This window comes from Podarcis bocagei, assembly GCF_964188305.1.
Source record: "Podarcis bocagei genome assembly, chromosome: 7".
NCBI lineage: Eukaryota > Metazoa > Chordata > Lepidosauria > Squamata > Lacertidae > Podarcis > Podarcis bocagei.
The window spans coordinates 83762191-83769821 of record NC_138132.1 but is presented as its reverse complement, the minus strand read 5'-3'; positions in this window follow the sequence as shown (position 1 = coordinate 83769821).

Here is a 7631-nt window from a genome sequence, read left to right as displayed (position 1 = left end):
GCTGGTGTGACATCTGCTTTTTCTCTTGTGGGCGACTGTTTCTTTTCAGAGAATTTTTTTCCCCTAAGGGAAGGAGGGTCATCACGTTCGTCTCTGCATGTGTGGGAATCCTAGGGTAGAGTTCTGGTTGCTTCGCCTCAAAGAGGATATTGCTGTAGCATTCAGGGTTTTTATAGTTTAAGGAAAAGGCCAAGTAAAAAGGGGACATGCTAAAAGTCTACAAAATTATGCACGGCACGGGGAAAGCTGGATAGGGAGTACTTTTTCTCCCTCTCTCATAACATTAGAACCCGTGGTCATCCAGCAAAGCTGGATGTTGGGAGATTCAGGACAGATAAGAGAAAGCAGGATTGAACGGTGGAACTCACCGCCACAAGATGTAGCGACGGTCGCCAACATGGATGGATTTAAAAAGGGGATTAGAAAATCCGTGGAGGGAAAGGGCTGTAGTAGCTCAATGGCAGGGAACCTGCTGGGCATGCAGAAGGCTCCAGATTCAATCCCTGGCAGCAACTCCCGGCAAGGCTGGGAGAGAGTCCCGCTGCCAAGTCAGTGCAGACACCACTGAGCTAGATCAGTGAGGGATTCAGGGCAGTGCAGGCAGTTCCGCTGCACAGGGCAGCGAGCAGGTACAAAATAAGAAAACCCAGAATGGAGAAGTTCCATCGGGGGACACACCAAACTTTGGCCATGCATAGGGTGCCATATTATGCAAGATGACTAAAGTCCATTGTTGGCTAGGTGGACCCCACGCATGGCCTGACTCAGGACAAAGCAGCCTCCTCTGGTCTAGCAACTCCTAGGCATCATATCAATGTTCTGCCTTGGCTGCCACAGGCATCCTGCTTTGAGGTCCAGTTGCTGGGAAATCCCAAGCGAAGGGGGTGCTTATTATTATTATTATTATTATTATTATTATTATTATTATTATTATTAGCTAGTAAGCCTGATCTTTATTAAACTGTTTCAACAGAGTCCTGACTCCTCCCACGCAGGGAGGGAGAGAGGCACCCAGAACAATGGTGTGCAAGCTCTGATACAGTGGTACCTCAGGTTAAGTACTTAATTCGTTCCGGAGGTCCATTCTTAACCTGAAACTGTTCTTAACCTGAAGCACCACTTTAGCTAATGGGGCCTCCTGCTGCTGCCACGCCGCCGGAGCATGATTTCTGTTCTCATCCTGAAGCAAAGTTCTTAACCCGAGGTACTATTTCTGGGTTAGAGGAGTATGTAACCTGAAGCGTCTGTAACCTGAAGCGTATGTAACCCGAGGTACCACTGTATAGACTTTTGAAATTGCCTCCCCTGTCGCTCAAGACCCCCCCCCCCAAACATCCGACATACATCACAGAAAGAGATGTTCCCCAGCAGAAATACAACACAGGGGGCGGTCAACAGCAGAAAACCTGTCTGTCCAGATATCTGATAATGGTCACTGATTGCTTGACCTGGGCATCCTGGCTATTCTTTTGTGATGGTAAATATTCAGTTCCTGAATCCAGGTCACAGGCTCACCCTATTTATACACAAATACACCCTAAAGACAGGAATTGTGAGCAAAGAGACAATGGGGAGAATATCTGAGGTCATTGGGAGAGTCAAAATGGCTTCAGGATTGCTCTCCTGTACTATTTCAGACACGTGGTTTATATACTTTATGAACATATGATTTATATATATATATGAGACCTTAGAATTCCTATAACACATTGAAAACACATTCAATGGTTTTAATAAAAAGTAATCTCTATTAAATAGTTTCCCAATTGAAATGGTTGTATGATCTCAACAATCAAGCAGAAACCACGCAAATTGGCATGAGATACAAAGTCTTTCTTCTTCCTGAGATATTTGGAGCTGCTAAAAAGGACCAAACAGGGAAATCCTTTTTGATTCCTCAATAAGAGGCAGTGGGGTGTGGGAGGCCAGGGCCACAGCCACACCACTTAAAACGGATGGGATGGGGGGCCGGATTCTCCCCTATTGCAAAAACTTCACCACCCCAGTTCTCAACACGCGAGCCTCGTTTTCTGTAGCAGGGTTGTTCTGGGGCATATTGTGGGGGGGGGGGGGGGAGGAAAATAAAAGCTGCAATCCTAGACCCTGTTGCACCATAGAACTTACTTTCAATTAAGCCAGTGGATTTTGCTTTTTTCCTGACCGCTTAGGTCAGGGGTCAGTAAACTTTTTCAGCAGGCTGTCCACTGTCTCTCAGACCTTGTGGGGGGCTGGACTATATTTTGGGGGGCAAAATGAATGAATTCCTATGCCCCAAAAATAACCCAGAGGTGCATTTGAAATAAAAGAGCACATTCTACTCATGTAAAAACACGCTGATTCCCGGACCGTACGCGGGCTGGATTTAGAAGGCGATTGGGCCGGATCCGGCCCCCCCGGGTCTTAGTTTGCCTACCCATGGCTTAGGTGATACTGATGGCTTGCAAAATCCCTTGCCAGCCCAGGAACACACCATAAATGGGAGCTTCCCATAAGCAGAAGAATAAAAAAGCGAATATTGTAGAAATCAGAGTTGCTGGGGAATGATGGATCTGGGAGCAAACGTCTTTCTCAGTTTGTGGACCCTGGGGAAAAAAGGGGGAGTGAGGTGGAGATGTCCGTCCTTGATGCTCTGTCCCATGTAGGCCGAGGGCCAACGGCCTGAGAAGCGAGAGGGGCGGAAGGAGTGAGTCACTCTCTGGAAATAGCTGCCCTGACAAAAGACAGGCACTACTAGCTGGGAGGTCAGCTGCCCGCCTGTGCCTGGCTTGTCCACGGGCAGCGACAGGGTGGGCAGTAACCACATCCCAGTCAGAGCCACCTTGCCCTTTGGGCAGAAGACAGACAGAAGTCTCCCCCTTGGTGTGAATGGCACCAGGGGACTTCTGCCCAATGGCCCAACACAGCTACAGTTTATTCCCATTCTGTCCTGGCTCCATTCATGGCTGTTGGAAGTCCATCCCAACCCACCCAGCTGAGGAACACACAAAGTTCAGATCAGAGTCAACCCTGACCCCAGCCCAATGCAATTCGGAGACCTGGGAGGCAGCAGAGCAATCCTAGCTCCAGAATATGACTCGAGTGAGTGAGCCCAACTGCATACTCTAAGAATGTGGGAAGGAAGGAAGAAGCCAAGGGGATAAATTAGTAGCTGGCCTCAACTGGCCGTGGTCAGCATTTGAATAGCAAGACCACATTCCTGATTCCTGGTGCACAAAGTATTTTAACCGATAACAGAATGTAAGAGGAGTTCAGAGCTGCTAATTGCATCCAACAGCACACAAACAAATTTAAAGCCATAATTTAAAGCAGCCGCAACTGAAACAGAAAACAATTAGCAATGCAAATCTTTATGAACAGGGTCACTTGCACCCTGAAGGTCCTTAGAAATAAAAAACAGGTCTCATAGCTGGGGCTCAATTAAAAGAGGGGAGGGTGGGTGGGTGGGTGGGTGAGGGAGCCATATTGGGAGGGGGGTGTTTCACAAGCAGGACACTACAAAAAAACCACGTTTTTTGGGGAGGGGGGTGGTAGGATATCTAGGGAGAAAAAACCGTTGTCTTTTGGGGAACAAATTCCAGGGCAGGTGGTTGTGTGAGTCTGGGGCAGTCAAAACAGTGGCAAGGGTCTGGTGGCACCTCAGTGGGTTGGATGGTTTTATTTCGCAACTGGTTTATTTTGCAAGGAGACTCGCTGTTCGCTCTTGGGGACGAGATCCGAGGAAGACCTTGTTTGTGAGCTGAAGTGTGTCACGTTGACAGTTGCCATTAGGAAAACAATTCAAAAGATTCTAGAGCTGCAAATGAACCAAGAGGTGACACTTCTGCCCCTCACTGAAGTTCCTCTGACTTCCTGACAATTTACGGAAGCGTGGCCCTGGCCCTGTTGCCCCTTCCTTGGTCCAAGGCAAGACACAGCAATAGGCAGCTGTGGGGTGCAGTGGGGACACAAAGCTGCCTATGTAAGTCCTCTTCTGCATGGGAAGGGGGGGGGAATCCCCACACATAGAAATGAGGACAGTGGGGACCATATCAGGCTGGAATCCTAAAGCGCTCCATTTCAAAGTGCAAGGATTTGTTTTGATTTGCTGGTGGGGGTGGCAGGAAGCCGGCTGACTCATCTAACATCTATCCCCAACCCAGATGTTTTGGTGTCTAACAGTGTCCTGGAGGGTGCAATTCTGGGAGGCTGATCTAGCGGTTGGTCACACATGGCTGGAAGGGAAGTGTGCCCACCGGCCATTTCATTCTGTGAGGATGCCTCCTGAACTGCCTGGCAGGCGCCAAGAGAGATACCCCCTTGCTCTGAGGGCACCGCATTAAATAAAGATGGTTCCCCCTGGAACATTTGACTCGGCCAAAATGTGTGGGATTTGTGGGGGGGGGGGATGGGACGTGGGGAGGTCAGTGCACTTGCATAAGACTTTGGCCGGCCTCCCTAGTGGACAGGGCAGGTGAGAAAGAGCTGGCCTGTGTTTTGTCTGCAAAACAAGCCGCCGGCGCCTAGTGTTTGGCTCTGGGATGGGTCTGTTTATAGTAACACCAGGCACTCTTGGCATTGTGTTGGTGCAACAGGGAGAGGAGTGTAGAGGTCACCGTGTCCTCTCCCTTTCTGGAGGGGGGGGGACTGTCAGGAGAGGCAACAGCCTGCCATAATGGCACCAGAAAGGGAATCTACCTGGCCATCACAAAGGCTCCACAAAGCGGGAGAGGGCATTCGGGGCATGATTGTCTCAACCAGGAGTCAGCAAACTTTTTCAGCAGGGGGACAGTCCACTGTCCCTCAGACCTTGTGGGGGGCCGGACTATATTTTTAGGTGGGCAAAATGAACGAATTCCTTTTTTTTAAAAAAAAGATATTTATTAAAGTTTCAACATATTACAAAAATAAGCAAAAAAAGAAAGAAGAAATAAAAAAAATGAAAATACAAGATAAAAACAATTAAAAAACAGATTTAGTCTTTCCATGTCTTATCTTTCATTTGCTTGTTTCCCCGACCTCCTCACACCTCCCTTTTTTGTATTCCAGTTCAAATTAGTTAATTCAGCAAATCCTTTCCCTCTTTGATTTTATCTTAATCTTTTATCTTAAAATATAATAACTTTAAATTATCACCTGTTAACAATCCATTTTTACATATTTCTTTTAACATTGCTGCTAAAAACCACTTAACTTCAATCCAACATCATTCTAACATTCATTAATTTAGCAGTATTTCTGTAAATAGTCTTTAAATTTCTTCCAATCTTCTTCCACCGACTCTTCTCCCTGGTCTCGGATTCTGCCAGTCATTTCCGCCAGTTCCATATAGTCCATCACCTTCATCTGCCCAAAATGAACGAATTCCTATGCCCCACAAATAACCCAGAGGTGCATTTGAAATAAAAGCATACATTCTATTCATGTAAAAACACCAGGCAGGCCCCACAAATAACCCAGAGATGCATTTTAAATAAAAGGGCACATTCTACTCATGTAAAAACACGCTGATTCCCGGACCGTCCATGGGCCGGATTTGGAAGGCGATTGGGCCGGATCTGGCCCCCGGGCCTTAGTTTGCCTACCCACGGTCTCAACATTTGAATGTTCCACAGGTTAGCCAGGGTTTTGACTGGAGCTCCAGCTCCATCAGTCCCAAAATCACTCAGAGCCATCTGGAAACCCATTGGATCAATCAGCCTCTGAGGCGGCACACTGCGGAGTCCACCCAACTCCTCTGCAGAGGGCAAAGGGTACTGAAAGCCGAAATCTCAGCAGGAAGTGATCGGACCATGACAAGTTACTGATGTTAACACCCTCCCACACACTTTCCAATCACCTGATCGGTTGAGAAAACAAGGTCCAGAGTGTGGTCTGTCACATGCATTGGCCTGGTGACATGTTGGGACAGCAGCCCCATAATTATCATGGCAGCCATGAAGTCCTGAGCCACCCCAGAGCCAGACACCTGGCCTTAGATACTGAAGTCCTCTGAAAGCAGCAGACTGGGAGTCCTCCTTTGTGCCTCCAAGACCAGCTCTGTCAGCTCAGGCAGGGAGACTGCTGGGCAGCAAGGTGGGCGCTAAACAAACAGAATCCTCAATTGGTCCAATTGCCCAGTGCCAGGAACACACACACTATATCCCCCACAAATGGACAGAGAGCCAGGTGAGAGAGAGGATCACTAAAGACCACAGCACTTCCTGCTCCCCAACTCTCAACTCTTCCTTTTCCCCCCAATAAATTTTTATTATTTTCTTTACACAATCATTCTTATAGTACATTAATCAACATATAAACCTTTTTGCTCTGCCGAGCTTGCGACTTCCCTCCTTCGCTTCAGCTGGTATCCCTTAACAAATCCAAGCACGTATTTTAACTTTTTACCTCTTATCTACATTGTAGGAATTACTTCAGTCCTGCTAGTGTCTTTAAATTTTTACAGTTATCCTTTAAGTATACAATAAATCTACTCCAACTGTCCTGGAATTTCTGACCATCCTGATCCCGAATCCTGCTGGTCAGTTTGGCTAACTCCGCATAGTCCCTCATTTTCGCCTGCCACTCTGCAATAGTAGGCATTTCTTGTGATTTCCAGTTTAGGGCCAACAAAGTCCTCGCAGCAGCTGTACAAAAATAATCTTTGGTCTGATTTCTTAATCTCCTTTCCCATCAAGCCAAGCAAAAAAGCTTCTGGCTTTTTAGGGAAAGTATATTTTAATATTTTCTTTAGTTCGTTATAAATTGACTCCCAAAATGTCTTTACTTTATCACAAGTCCACCACATGTGACAGAATTCTGCATCCACTCCATCCAACATTTTTTGCCCCTCATCCTATACATTTTTGCCAGCTTTACACAGGTGGGCACAGCTGATACAGAGCAGATCAGCCTCCTCAATTGTAATATGATCGTGGATGAGTAGGGTCTTACTCAGAGCCAGGCTGGCATTCAGCAACCGCAACCGCATACCCAAGCATGGCACAGCATCAAAGGAAGGCTCCTCCTGAGGATGAGACGAGGCGCCGCGGCCATTGAAGCTTTGCGGTGCTGAGCAATGACTCCTGATGATGTATGCCCAACACGTGTCACACACATGATGTCACAGGTTCAGGTCACACGGCTTGGCCCCTCCAGTAGATAGATAGATAGGTAATACTTTATTCGGCTATAAGACCACCAGGTAAAACCAATCAGTAAATAAAATAGCATTTTACATTTTAAAATATCAACTAAAATATTTCAACGCATAATCTCCTTCACATTACATACAGTCTCTAGGTGCACCATATTGTGGCCTTGAATATAAAGATGGTGGATAGAGTTTACTAGATTTTAATAGTCATGCAGCATTCCATGAAGTCTTTTATATGAAAGAACAGAATTCAGGAATCTTACAACCTGTAATGTTCTATAAGAGTCAATAATCTAGAGTAGATAGGCTAGATGTAAATCAGGTGGTTTAGCAACAGTTTCCAAAATGATTGAACTCAGAATCCTTGATCGGGGAACAATATATAAAGGACAATTAAACAAGATATGATGAAGGGATTCTATTGATTTGTTGTCACATGCGCATAAAACAGAGGTTTTACCGTGGCCCCTCCAGTCTTCGGCCCAAGGTGGTACTTCTGGCTGGCACTAACTGCCTATGC